Source organism: Alexandromys fortis, unplaced genomic scaffold, assembly GCF_014885135.2.
Source record: "Alexandromys fortis isolate MF-2015 unplaced genomic scaffold, M_Fortis_MF-2015_v1.1 scaffold_4, whole genome shotgun sequence".
Taxonomy (NCBI): Eukaryota; Metazoa; Chordata; class Mammalia; order Rodentia; family Cricetidae; genus Alexandromys; species Alexandromys fortis.
In genome coordinates this window covers 25941621-25956916 of record NW_026067944.1, presented here as the reverse complement: position 1 = coordinate 25956916, position 15296 = coordinate 25941621, and the positions used below count along the sequence as shown (strand labels likewise).

General features: G+C 34.9%; 1 pseudogene; it reads right to left on the bottom strand.

The window, feature by feature from the left end:
* Positions 1 to 3311: 3311 nt before the first annotated feature.
* On the bottom strand, positions 3312 to 7903 carry LOC126505848 (myosin light polypeptide 6-like; annotated as a pseudogene).
* Between the last annotated feature and the right edge of the window lie 7393 nt (positions 7904 to 15296).

The window sequence follows — 15296 nt, the reverse complement described above, 5'->3', positions numbered from 1 at the left end:
GATTGATAGCTCATTATGTTTTTTTTCAGGTATTTTATGCCAGTAAATAGAGGCTGCTAGTCAAGTTTGTACAACCTAATGTATTTACCACGTTACTGAGTTCTGCAGCTGGGAAAAAAAAAGTCACACTCACAAAAAATGTAAGCCTTCAACTAGTATTTTATTTTCCCAAATACTGACTCCTCTAGTCTCTGTTTACTGATCCTAAAGGGCTTTTCACACAATTGTTTCCAATTGTAGTGTAGAAGTGGGAAATTGTATTTTCTTTTTGAAAAAAAAATTAAGTGTATCTGTGTGATTTCTTTGTTGTGAACTCATTTATAAGTTAGTTGTATAAATGATATACTTTACAAACATCCTGTAATATTATTTTAATTATATTAATGTGGCATAATAATCTGTTGACTGTGTTGCTTTTTATAGTTTTATGTTTTGCTATAATTTTCTATGTTTTTATTAATAATTTGTACTTATATTTTAAATTTAATAGTAATACTTTTTATACTGTTAGTTTGTAGTGTACCTTATAAAATTACTGAAAAGTTAGTCACCTACCTGACTTTTACCTTTAATTGTCTTTTAAAGATACCATCCAATCAATAGTCATGCATACATAGGTGTTTAGATCAAATCCATTCCAATTCCCTTCCTGTCAACGTCTCCCCTCTCACCTACCAGTCTACCACGTTTTCGCACATCTGCATGCTCTCCCCACTCATTCTCTCTTTAGTGCTCACTAGATTCATTTAGTGTTACCTCTATGCTTACAGGTTTGAAACCATCAATAGGAGCATTTGGGTAGCCTCTCAGGTTCCACATCCCTGAAGAAAACTGAAAATCCTTTTCCAAGTAGCCCCAGAATTTCCCAGTTACTTTTCAGCGAGGGGTGGTAATTTATGAGTCCTTACTCCACTTATACTGGGATGGTGACAGGCTTGCTCCTCTGCAAAGCTTGTGTAGGCAGTCATGGCTGCTATGAGTTCATGTACACAGCTATGTTGTCGTGCCAAGCAAAGAGTGTTTTGCTAAAGATGTCTATGATGTGGGGGTGATTTCTTATTAATAAAGAAACTGCCTAAGCCCCTTGATAGGCCAACCATTAGGTGGGTGGAGTAAACAGAACAGAATGCTGGAAAAAAGAAGCTTAGTCGGGAGTCGCCATGTTTCTCCCACTCCAGACAGACGCAGGTTAAGATCTTTCCTGGTAAGCCAGCTCGTGGGCTACACAGATTATTAGAAATGGGTTAGATTAATATGTAAGAGCTAGCCAATAAGAGGCTTGGAATTAATGGGCCAGTCAGTGTTTAAAAGAATACAGTTTCCTTGTAATTCTTTTGAGTAAAGCTAGCCAGGTGGTGGGACACAGCCCCCGCTGCTAGTATTTCAACATGTCTACTCCCTTCAGCTTTTACAATCTTTTGACTCTCTCTTCTGTGATGATTATTGAACCTGGTTATGATACAGATATCCCATTTAGTCCAGAGCACTTTGTAGATTTTTATTCTTAGCACATTGAACAGTTTTGAATCACTATTTAAAATATTTAGGGTATAGATAAAATAATACACTCATCTATGGGCATAAAAATAAGAATGTGGGGAAATTTATTTCTATGTTCATTTAGCAGAATATAGGAACAGGTTCTCCCATAAGACTCAAGACCTAGTCTGTGGCATTTGTCTATCAGGGTTTGTGATATGTCACCAGAATGATGGTTTCCAGATACTTTCATTTCCTTGAAAATTTTATTTACATTTTTACAGGTGAATATACTCACTATGTATATTAACCACATTGTCATTATTCACTTGTTAACGGGAACATGGGGCTGTTTTCATTCCTTGACTACCATGGATAGAGCAGCGATGAACACGAACAAGCAAGTATCTTTTGTCATAAGACATAGAGACCTTTGCCAGAAAAGCTGAAGATCATAATTAAGCCAGATGTCCTGGCCTCTACAGTCTTCCTGTCCAATAAGCCTGTTTGGGATAGAACAGAAGAAATGGATCCTCTCAGGTACCCTATTAGAGGACCAGAATAGGTCATGGTATAGTACAGGAGTCATGGAACAATTTGCCATCCCCTGCTTCCATATGCCAGAACCCCAAGAACACTAAGACAGAGACAACGTGTCCTATGTCCTTTTGCACAGACAGTACCATATGGAGACAGCTAATCCCTGAGAGGTATTCGACTTTCTTCTTTCAACTCAGCAAGTCTGTGCCAGGAACTCACTTCATTAATATTACTTTATTGTTTTCCTTTATTTAATTTAATCTATTGCACAGTATTTCATAATGGTTCACTTTTCTTTGTATATTGCTCAGTTATGTTTTATGACTATTGTTTTTCTTTCTTTATTCAGTTTACTAATAAAGCATTTTTACTATAATTTTCAATGATATGTCATATATTCTTTCTTTTTTTTTCTTGTGAATTTTTTTTCTCTCGTCCTTACCTTCTTGTCTTTGTACTTCTTGATTAGAACCTTCCACAGTTCTAACAATCTCTAACGTCTGTGGACTCTAATTGTACCTCAATTTTCTCCTTCTAGTTATGTCACTCCTGTCAATGATTTTCTTTTATCAAATCATTAATTAACCCTTATTCTTACTCACCATACTTCCCCCCAACTCTAAATCTTATTAACTAGAATTTGAGTATGCAACATATTATCCTTTGCTGTTTGTATTCAAACAGTTATTGAAGTCAAAGGAGGCAGTAGAATCTTTTGACTAATATAACATTTACATAGTAGTAAAATCAAGCAGCTGTAGTTGGTTGCTTTATTAGTAAATATTCTACTTGGGCAATACTATAGAGTTTACATTAAGCATCATGAATTCCCAGAATAAAAAAGTATTTTCTGAACTTCACACTCAACTGTATCACATCCAATTCACACATAAATACTACAGATACCTAGAGTGAAAGAAGATAAGTGACTAAAAAAAAAAAAAAAAACAACCAAGGAAATAGCACAAGGTGTGCACATAACAATGTAAAAGCACAAGCAACAAAATACAACAACTTTTCCAAAAAAATCAATTATCTAGAAATGGCATCTAGTGAGAGTGAATTATAGGAAATGGCAGGCAAAGAATTCAAAAGAACGATTTAATGTATATTCAAAAGAATCAGAGCTTTTGCAGGGGTCAGAACAAAGAGAAACTATTTATTTTGTGTTGATAAACATTATCCAAATGGATCAGATGGGCAAGGTATGTGATAAGGGAGCCTAGGAAGCCTCAGGGGACACAAAGAAATTATACACTAGGCAGGCACTGGCTGAGGGTATGGAAATGTCCTCAATCATTCAGGACCATCCGGACAAGTTCTTTGTAGTTGGTACAACCATTGCTGCCCTCATGCCCTGCCACCAGCATCTATGCTCTTCTCTGCTATCCTCTCACCCAGTATGAAAAGGACATGTGGGATTTCAGCACCCAGTACAGTACTTTTCCCTTCTATCTTAAATACAAGAAGCCTTTAACATAGTTCTCATAATCTCCTTGGTACTTGTTCTTGGCCACAGTCTGCAGCATGAGAAGGAAGCAATCAATGTCCAGCATGTTTGTTTCTCTTGTCACTCTTGGGATTCCACAAGAACTTATGCACCTTGGTGTTGGTAAGGTTCTGGCCTAAAGCCCTCATTGTGTCCTCACATTTAGCTGTACAGGATTTTGCCATTACCTGTTCTGTCAAACAACTGCTAAGCATTCTTGAATTCTGTGGTCTAGTCCTCAGTGAAGACACCTATCTTGACACTTCAGTTCTGGGGGACCCTTTCAAACTTAAAACCAGAAAGCCGAGAGCATCTGAAAAAATGTGTTTCAAGTTCTGAAAGACAGCTGTCAACACAAGCTAATATACACAAAAAAGGCTATCTATTAAAATTGAAGTAAAAATAAGAACTTTGAGGTTTGATAGACGGTTTAAGTCTGCTGCCCTTGCAGAGAACCAGAGTTCAGTTCCTAGAACCAACAGCTGTAATGGCTCACAACTACAAGTAACTCTAGATCCAGGTGATCTAGAGCAAGAGATCTACTGCCCTCTATGATTACCTTTATACACGTAGTATACATACAGACAAGCAGACATGTACACAATTGTAAATAAAATATTCTAATTAAAAAGTAATAATTTTCTTCTATGATTAAAAATAAGATAAAGGAATTTATGGTTGTAACAGAGCACCAGAACTTAGTAGGCACCTAGTCCCTAGCACAACTGACTCCATGATTGATGTACCACTCAGGCCATAAAACTCAGCATGTAGATAGCTCCACCTGCCAAAAGTAAAACAAAGACCTAATCCATCAAAGTCCATAGTTCTGGGAAAGTCCTTAAATGCACTAACCTTGCTTTTTAGATTCTGTAGTTTTGCTCCTAGCTAACTGTTCTTATTAACTGAAGTATGTCAACCCAGGACAATTTTTTTTTTTTTTTGCTTAAAAGTTCACACCAAGGAAAGCTCAGTGCTACAGTGGAATCCTGAACACCCAGTGTAGTATGTAGTCATCAGCAGGCTAATAATGACTTTCTACTTACTGACTTAAATCTATGTCCAAGTGTAGTCAGAGGCTGTTCATTCTTTTCCTGGATGCTCAGACCCAAATAATCACTCAGAAACTGTATCGATTACAACACTGCTTGGCCTATTAGTTTATGTATATTTCTAGATAACTCTCACATCTTAAGTCAACACATCTATTAATCTGTGGATTACCACAAGTCCGTGGCCTACAGGCAAGTTTTTGGCATCTATCTCCTCTGGCATTGGATACAAGGCATTTCTTTGACTCTGCCTACTCTCTTCTCCTCTATCTGCTTGGACTCTCCACCTTGCCCTATTCTACTAGACCACTGGATTAAACAGCTTTATTCATTAACCAATAAAACCGGCACATAGACAGAAGGACCTCCCACATCATCCAAGCAATCTTCTCTGGTAGAAAACACCACTATAATGGTGACTAAGTAAGCTCTACAGAAGATACTTGTAGGAAACTCTCAGGCTAGAAAGAAAACCAAATCTATACATAAGGCATGAAGAAAGAATAAGTCATACTGGAAAAAAATACTTAATTGAGAAAAAAACAAAATAATGCAGAATCAACAAAAGATATGAATCAATACATGACTTTTGATAATAATTCAATGTTAATGATCTTAATTCCCCAATGAGCAGACACACACACTCCCTAGTGGATTCAACCAAATATCAAGAAAAACCTATTTATTGCTTTCAAAAATTATAAATCACCACAAAAGAACAACAACAATCTAGGGTGAAAGGACAAAAAGAATATATTTAAAGCAAAGGAACCTTGGTAACAAGTAAGTGTTTTTGTTTTAATATCTAACAATATAGTCTTTGAACCAACACCAGTGATGGAAAAAAAAGAGAAAACATAAAGAAGTTAATTTTATACTGATTACAGAAACAGCTCATCATGAGGGCATGAGATTCTAATCATATACATCCTGAATGTATGGGAGTGCAATTATATAAAATAAATACCATTAGATGTAAAGATACAGAATAAATATAATGGAATAGTAATGAGTGACTTCAATTTCACACTCAATCTCATTGACCTATCTTCCCAATAACAATAGCAAAAATACATAAAGAAATATTCACATTAAATAAGATTATAAATCCAGTAAAATAATCATGCATCTACAGAACAGTACATACGAACACTGACAAATATCTTCTTCTTAGAGGCCCATAGACTTTTCTCCAAAATGTATCATCTATCTGGTTACAAAGCAAAACTCAAAAAATACAAGAAAGTTGGAATAATTCCTTCTCTTCTATGTAAAAAAAAAAGAAGAGTACAAAACAATAGAGAAACCTAGCATACACACAAAATTGTGGAGATTATACAGCAAATGATTGAATAGATTTTTGAGGAAATATAGAATGAAATAAAAACCTTCTTTCAACCTGAAATCAATAAACAACAACAAAAGCAAAAAAAAATTACTTACTTATGGAATAAAATAAAAGCAGTCTTAAGGAGAATTTCATAGCTACAAAATATAAGCATCTGTGCCACATCCATTTTATATTTATTGTGAATAGAGCAACAATGAACATTGTTGAGTAACTATCTCCTTAGTAAAATTTTTAATCCATTGTGTGTATGTCAAGGAGTGGTACAGCTAGGATATATGGCAGACCTTTCTTTAACTTCGTCATAATTTTGTAAATTGATTTCCAAAATAACTCCCTACCAGTCTGAACTCCCACCAACACTGAACAAATGTCCCCCCATCTTCATTTACTGTTGAGTGTTTTATTGATCTTATCTACTGTGACTGGATTAGAATAAAATTTCAAATTACTTTTAATTTGCTTTTTCAAGATTGCCAGGCTTGGTGAACACTGTTGTAAGCCGTTTTTGAATGTTTTATTTCTTCTAAGAACTCTCTTTTCAGATCAACAGTCAGTTATTTGATGGGTTATCAATTATCTTGATGCCTTGTATAATTTAGCTATTAATTCTTTATGAATATATACTTGGCAAATATTCTCTTCCACTCACTATAATTACTGAAATATACTTTTTCAAAATTCCGTGTAGATTTAGGATGTATGGAGTTCTTTAGAATATCATCACTGCTCTAGAGATAATAAACCCACAAGAAATTCTTTTAAACTGACCTGATTATTTCTCATTCCAAATAAGAAAGTTGGAATCAGAGACACATTCAGAATATTAACATACTGAATTTTATTTGGATTGCACTTGGTCTGTATAATCTAAAATATAATGGCTTCTGGTTTTAGATTTTACAGGGTTCCTGTGTCTGTCTGTGATCATCTGTGTCTTTGTATCTATATGTGTTTCTTGTGCTTTTCCTTTGCTTCTTTCCCTTCTGTTTGTTTGTTTTGACATAGACATATTCTAGTTTATTTGATTTTGTTTTATCTTATCTTAGTTTATTTTATGGTTACTCTTTAGCCTTCTGCTTGTTTTAAACTCAGAGGTAGAAAGGGTGCTGATTCAGGATGGGAGGGGAAATGGGGATTGATCTCTGAAGAGTTGTTGGAAGGGAAACTATAATCAGAATATCGCATGAAAAAAACTATTTTCCACAAAAAATATAAACTGAATTTTTAATATAAGTAAGTTGTACTTATTAATATATATTTGAGGAAAGTGGGCTCTTACTGAATTTCTCTTGACAAAATCTGTTTTTGTTCATTGACTTAGAACTCTAAATTATTAATACCTCACATCTATAGATATAGCTCATGAAATTATTATAGCTTCATGGTGAGAACAGTGTAATTACCTTTTTTTTGTTGAGCTCGGATAACTTATTTTCTCTGGCAATGACAAATTCCATGCATGGACATAAACAAAGCTTAAAGAATGTTTGTATATTTGTGTTTGCCTTCTAGAAAGTTTTTCTTTAGCCGCAGAAAAATCCTGGGTCAAGTAGTTGTCAGTCTATGGTGAACGGGAACTTCATCAGCTAGTTCTTTTAGTTGCTGGCACAGAGTACTTGACAAAACAACATAGTAAAGAAAGGCTTACTTTGTCTCATTGTTGGAGAGAGTATGGCTCTTCCCAGGAGAAAATGTCTGCTGGAAGTTGTGGTCCAATCAACAGAAGCTGAATATTTAGATAGTGCTTCTCGGGTTATCTAGGAGCAATTAGGTAGAACTTGACAAGAACCAGAAGCACATAGAGCTTCCTAAGGCCCAGTCCAACATAGGTTTTATATCCCAACGTTTCTACTGACAGCTCTCAAGATAACACTACTGTAAGTTCATAGGGGATATTTCACCCTCAGACCATAACAAGACACATAATATGGAGTCCTCTATTTAACCTAAATCTTACAGCAAAATCTTACTCATTACAGCCAAGTCATTCATGTTGCACAGGCAAAGAAACATGTTTATTTTCATAAAGCAATTTGACTTTGGGGGAGTTTGGTTAGGTAGCACCATATGACAAAAGCTACCAGCAAAAGTTGCTATAGCAAAGCCTGGAATGAGTGGCCATGGTTTCAGGACAGGGCAAAATGCAAGAAGGAAACTGTTGTGGGTTGTATGAAAATGGTGTGCAATGTAAAAAGTAGGAAATGGACCTCTACATTGTGCACTGACTTGCTAGTTGGTAAAAGCACCCCCAGGATAACAGAGAAGGTAGAAAACATACCTAATAAAACTGTTTTACTGATTTAGGAGATTTGGAGGACATCTGTTAAAATATTGAAATGGCTTCTGCAAGCTGAGTGTGATAAATTTCAATAAGCTAGGACTGAACTGGGCATAGCAAAATCAAATTGAGAGCTAGAATTTACAAACTTTTAAAGTTAAACTAAGGGAGCTGGAGAGATGGCTCAGTGGTTAAGAGCATTGCCTGCTCTTCCAAAGGTCCTGAGTTCAATTCCCACCAACCACATGGTGGCTCACAACCATCTGTAAAGAGGTCTGGCGCCCTCTTCTGGCCTTCAGACAGACAGAATATTGTATACATATTAAATAAATATTTAAAAAAAAATAAAGTTAAACTAATGCGTTTTTTTACAGTATTAATATATGGTTACTAATATTTAGCAAGGAGGAAAAGATGAGCCTGTAGATTATCAATAAAATATCTCCTCAGAATATGACAAAATAATCACATGTTGTTGTAGCATTGAAAAAAATTAAGTACCTTATAGATCTTTCCAGGAGGAAAAAAAATTAAAGGTACCACCCACATCTACTAGACTTAGGGAACCTGTAACCACAATTAAAATGATAGATATCTCTCAGAATTTATTGCTATGACTCTTGGAATATGACCACTAGTAGAGTTAAATACAGAAAAACTGTCCACCTTTTGAGACTGGCAAAAATGATAGTTTTTGGAAGTGCTGTGATGTCAAATTCTTTCTAGTTTGAAAGAAAAAAAAATGTTCAAGATGTAAAAAGACCTTTAATATATTGTAACAAAAAGAAGGTTGGACGTCTTCCTCTGTTCCAGAAAACATAAAAGAATATTATTTTATGTGCTTTTTAAAAGTGAAGATTTTGCAATGACGAGATGAGAGAAAGTACTGATGAGACAGAACAGAGTACCAACCTGGGGCCTACCCAAGAAACGTTGCTTGCTCCCAAGGTATCTTGGGAACATTTATTCAGGGGGAATACAAAACTTCTCTAGATCATTGGCTGAAATAAGCATTTCATTTTTATTATTCTTTTTGAGTAGTAATGTTTATTTTTTTCCTCAATTTAAGGAAGTTTGGCCTATAGACCATTAGTTTTTGATTAGTTCATACACTGCTGGATGAGAATATACATCCCTCCATTACTGGTGGGAGTGTAAACTTGTACTGGTGGGAGTGTAAACTTTGGAAGTCAGTATAGCAATTGCTCAGAAAATTAGGAAACAATCTACCTCAAGACCCAGCAATACCACGTTTGGGTATATACCCAAAGGATGATCATTCATCCCACAAAGACATGTGCTCAACTATGTTCATAGCAGCATTATTCATAATAGCCAGAACCTGGAAACAACCTAAATGTCTCTCAACTTAAAAATGGATGAAGAAAATGTGGTACATTTACACAATGGACTACTAATCAGTAGTAGAAAAAAATAACGGCATCTTGAAAATTGCAGGCAAGTGGATAAATCTAGAAAAAATATATTGAGTGCGGTAACCTAGACGCCAAAAAACAAATATAATATGTATTTACTCATAAGTGGGTTTTAGACATAAAGCAAAGAAAAACCAATTTACAGTCCACAATCCCAGAGAACCTAGACACCAAAGAGTACCCTAAGAGAGACACACATGAATCTAAATAGGAAGGAGAAAAAGACATCTCCTGAGTAAACTGGGATCATAAGGGTGGAAGGGGATGAGGGAAAGGGGGGAGAAGAAAAATATATAGCTCAGTAATAACAATAAAAAGAGAAAAAAAAATAAAATGGATCCGCTGCTCCAGGGCTTTTTTAGCAAGGTTAAATGAGACATCAGAAGTTTTTAGATTAAAATGATATATTTTACATTTACCCCGAGTTCTTTATTTTATTTTATGTTTGGATTTTTGAGACAGGGTTTCTCTGTAGGTTTTGGTGACTGTCCTGGAACTAGCTCTTGTAGACCAGGTTGGCCTCAAACTCATAGAGATTAGCCAGCCTCTGCCTCCCAAGTGCTGGGATTAGGTGCTGGGATTAAAGGCATGCGCCACCACCGCCCGGCCCCTGAGTTCTTAACTATCCTGAAGTCACTTTTCTGCTACAGTAGAAGCTCTGTATTACCTGTCTTTTCCTTGAGTTTTATCTCATGATATGCTTTGATTAAATATGACATGTCACCTAAAAAAATGTAAAATATTCTTTTTATAGTGATGTTGACTCTTGAGTTTCTGCCTTGCACACATTGAAGAACATGAGTTCTTTCCATGGAGTCCAAGGAAAGCTAGAGCAGCGTGGGTATGGGCTAACCCCAGCATGCAGCTAGGAGACAAACCTCAAAATGCACAGCTGAACACAATCAGTAGTAGTTGAGCCTCTATTTTTCTCTCTCTCTCTTTTTTTTGAGTCTCTATTTCATAAGCATGAAATCATGGTTGTGCCGTTCAACATGGTTTTGAAGTTTGTATTTTTGTCCGTGTCTAATTTATTCACCTTTTGAAAAAGACATTTTATGTTTAGTTTTATGCTTTTAATTTCTAAAGTCACCACACAAAGCAATGAGTTTCATTATATCATGTCATTATGCCCTTCGTATACATATGCTGATATGAGTATATTTATTAACTTCCTTGCTCTCATTTTTTTCTTTTTGCTGTTTCCTTTGCCTCCCCAAATAGAAAAAAAAAAAGAACCTTTTATTTTGTAACATGCATTACATTATTTTCGCATTTTGTCATGTCCCCTTCTTCAAGTTCTCTTCCTCTTTTTATTTTCAGGACTTGTACATGCAAACATGCGTATGTAAATGCATATTTAAATTTAGAATCTGAAAATGAGAGAAAACATTTCATTAAATTAAATTAAAATGATTTTCAATTCTGTCTATTTTTCTACAAATATAAAAATTTTTATTCTTCCTAGTTGAATAAAATATTTTATTATGTAAATATTTTCATTTTATGCATACATCTGTTGATGCAGTAGACATACTCTATTTTATAGCTATTGAGAATAGGGTGGCAGTAATATGGCATGCCCATGGTATTTTGACTTAATCTGTGAATGAATAGTCTAAAAGTTTATAGCAGTGTTGTTTGGTGGTTTCACACGCAGCATTTTGAGGAACGTCCACACTGACACACAGTGAACACAACAGTTTACTTTCTCACAGCAGTGGATACTAGTTTCCTTTCTACATCCACTCTCCGCATCATTTACTTTCTTTTCCTTGATAATAGCTGTTTTGACTAGGGTGACACTGAATGCAAAAGCAGGTTTAATTTTCTTTACATCTGAGAAACATTCCATTATCCATTCGTCTGTTGATAGACATCTAGATTGATTCCATCCCTTAGGCCCTTCAAGCAGAACAGCAGTGAACATGAATATACAAGTAGCTCTGTATTAATTTTAAAGTTATTTGGGTATTGCTTAAGAATGGCATATGTGATCCATGAAGTAGATATATTTCTAGATTTCTAGTAGCTACATTGTTTTGAGAAATCTCCAGGATAATTGCTGTAGTGGCTCTACTAGTTTATACTCCCACCAACATTATATAGGGATTCCCTTTCCCAACGCCCATGCTTACATTTGTTTTCAGAAACAGAAATAAAAACTTACAATTACATGTGTGTTTGGTAACTAAAATATGTTCTTTATTAATTAAAACATACATTAAAATATAAATAAAATATGAATATCAAGACAAATGAAAATACAAACACAACAGCAAATATTATTTAATGTAACAAAATAGTTTGAAATGCCTGTATCAAAGATTCTTAAACAGCCTACTTTTCAACTGCAAGAAACTAGAAAAGCAGAAGACAAATTTCATAATAGAAAGAAGAATAACCAGTGAAATAGATATAAATGAGACAGAAATAAAAAAGAAAATAAAATGTCAATGAAGAAAAGACTTTTTAAGTTACTAAATTAATACACAAGCCGTACAAAGTGTGATGGGGAAAGAAAGAAAAAGATTCACATACAGTCAACCAGAAAGGGAGGAAGAAACAGTTTAACCAATGCTATCGTAATGAACTGCAAATAATTTTAGACCCACCGATTAGATAATGCAAATGGAAATAGATTCCTAGAAAGAGACAATCTGCCAAGCTGAATAAATAAGGCATAGAAAACCTGGGTAGGTATCTAAGTAAATTAAATCAATAATGACTTTCTAAGAAAACAGTCCAGCAACAGGTAGACGTGGGATAATTTAACCAAACTTTTTTAAAAATATTTATTTATTTATTATGTATACAATATTCTGTCTGTGTATGTGCCTGAACCAGAAGAGGGCGCCAGACCTCTTTACAGATGGTTGTGAGCCACCATGTGGTTGCTGGGAATTGAACTCAGGACCTTTGGAAGAGCAAGCAATGCCCTTAACCACTGAGCCATCTCTCCAGCCCCTTTAACCAAACTTTAAATAAGAAGGAATATTAAGCTTTATTTACCTCTTTAGAAAAATTAAAGACCAGAAGTTAACCATAAACAAAGCAAACAGTGTGAGAACAAACCAGATACTTCAAGGAAAGGAATCATAGGCTGATAATCCTGAAGTGTAGGTGTATATATTCCAAGAAAACCACAGGCAAGTTAGAATTCTGTGATGTGTTGACAGGATTCTTCAATATGATCAAGTGGGATTGACCTTATTTTATAAGAAGTGTACAGCATACACATGTGAATAAATGTAATAGACTATATTACATCAAGTGTAAAAATGATGAAGTTTTCTCAACAGAGGAAGGAAAAAATATTTGACAGTTTCTCATAACAAAAAAATCCATACATTATTCATAGAAGTACTTTCTTACCTTGGCCCTCTACATATATGTGATAGGTGTATAGCATGGTCTTCCTGGGGAACTGAATAGTGGGAACAGAGACTATCCCTGCCCAGCATCAATACAATGTGAGGTGCTTATCCTTTCTACTATTTGATACGGGATTACTTTTATCGATATCCATGAAGATCTGCCCTCTTTTAGAAATGCAGGGATGGATTTGAAGGGGATGGGAAGAGGGGATGCAGCAGGATGGGGGAAAAAGGAAAGGGAAGGGAAATTGTAGACAGGATAAAAATTAAATAATTTTTTAAAAAGAGAAAATGTCCTAAATTTGATAGAGAATATACATGAAACATCTATGGCTAAAAGCATCCCAGATGGTGAGGAGTTGTGTTTCCTATAAAATCTGAAGGAAGACAGAAATATCCACATTTGGACATCATAGCAAGAGCAAGTAGGCAAGAAAAAGAAATGAAAATCAACTATATTTAAAAGAAAGAAATAAAATTACCTATGTATATGACATGATCTTCTTTATGTTTTTCATAACAAGTCTAATTCTGTGCCACAGACCTCATTTTTACAGTAAATCATCTTCTGTCTGACCTTCAAGTGTCAAAATTATAGGTATGAACCATAATTTCTTGGTTAATATTTCTCATCTCTTATTTATTTTTTCTTTTTAATATTATGTTTATTGGTGAGAGGGCATTGATGGCCCAGCACGCATGTGGGAGTCAGAAACAAGGGATGGGGAGTTAGTTTTCTCCCTCCATCTTGAGTGTTCTGAAAATTTAACTCAGCATATCAGTCTTCATGGAAAGAAAGCTAACCCATTGAACTGTATCTCTAGCCCCTTGTGATAAACAGTAACCATATAACGGTTTGAACTTATAAAGGCTATCCCGTAGCCTTCCAGATTCTGAGAGTTCTCTGTGCTTTCATATCTTGATGGACAATAATTTGGAAGTTCAAAATAACCTTAGAAAATTAGAACTTGCATGTGATCCAGAAATATTCAAAGGATATCTTTCAGATATAATTTATTACCAACTGGTCTTCAGTCTATTAATAATTTTTTGAAATGTGTTAAATGAATATAAACACACACCTAGGGCAATGAAATATTCTTCAGCTTTAAAAAAAAGAAATCCAATCATTTGTGGTAACATGTGGCAATATTGTGCTCCATGAAATAAGCCACTCCCATAGAAAGGCAAGTATTCAATCTCATTTATTTGTAGAATGTGATGAAGCCAAATACATTGAAGGTGAGAGTAGAATAGAATCTTCCTATACAGAAGCTACAAGATGGAGGAGATGAGGAAATATTTGTCAAATTAGTATAAACTAATCATTGACCAATCTATGAGTCACTTTTCTGTTGCTGTAATAAAACGCCATGATCAAGGCAGCTGATGGAAGGAAGTGTTTATCTGAGATTTATGGATCTAAGGGGATAAGGTTCCATCATCATCATGGCTGGAAACCATAGCAGCAAGCACCTTGACTGGCAACAGGAACAATTGAGAGCTCCAACTACAAATGAGAAACTAAAAGAGAACTGGGAATCACTTGAATCTTTTGGAATCTCAAAGTCAGTTCTCTCACCATATTTTTCCAGCAAGGCCACACCACCAATGCCCCATCAAACAGCAACCAACTGAGGACAGAGTATCCAAATACCTGAGACTTACTGGACACTAATTCAAACCACCAGAGCCAGGTGGAATAAACTTTGTAGTACATCATAATCTGATAATTAAAATTAACTATAATGCATTGTTGTTTAAAAATTAAGAGAATTAGTGTCAAATATTGTCCCCTCTAAAGTTGACAAATAAGAGTAGACAATGGATAGGTTAAGCAGTGTTATTTAATCATTTCATAATGTGTGCATATGTCAAACATGAAATTGTATATCGTGAATATGTATAATTTTATTAATTAAACCTTATTAAACCTCAGAGAACTTTTAATTAGAAAATATGCATAGCCAGACCCAAAAGAAAATGAAAAAATATCTGAAAATATGTTTACAGTAATTCATAATTATGCTAACTAGAATGGATGGAGAGAGGAAATGGCATTTCATTGACCTTTCCTCCAATTTAATTATTTTCTCAGGTAGCATTACCTCCAAAAAGCAACAGAACATCGTAGTTTGGGGTTCAAGTTCCAGAGCCAAATCACTTAAGATTGTGGCTTTAGCCTTTACTAATTATATTGCCTTGACAAATAGTTTAATTTCTCAGAGCTTTAGTGTAATCATCCATTAATGATAATAAATAATTATACTATAGATATTACAGATTTGAAGTACATT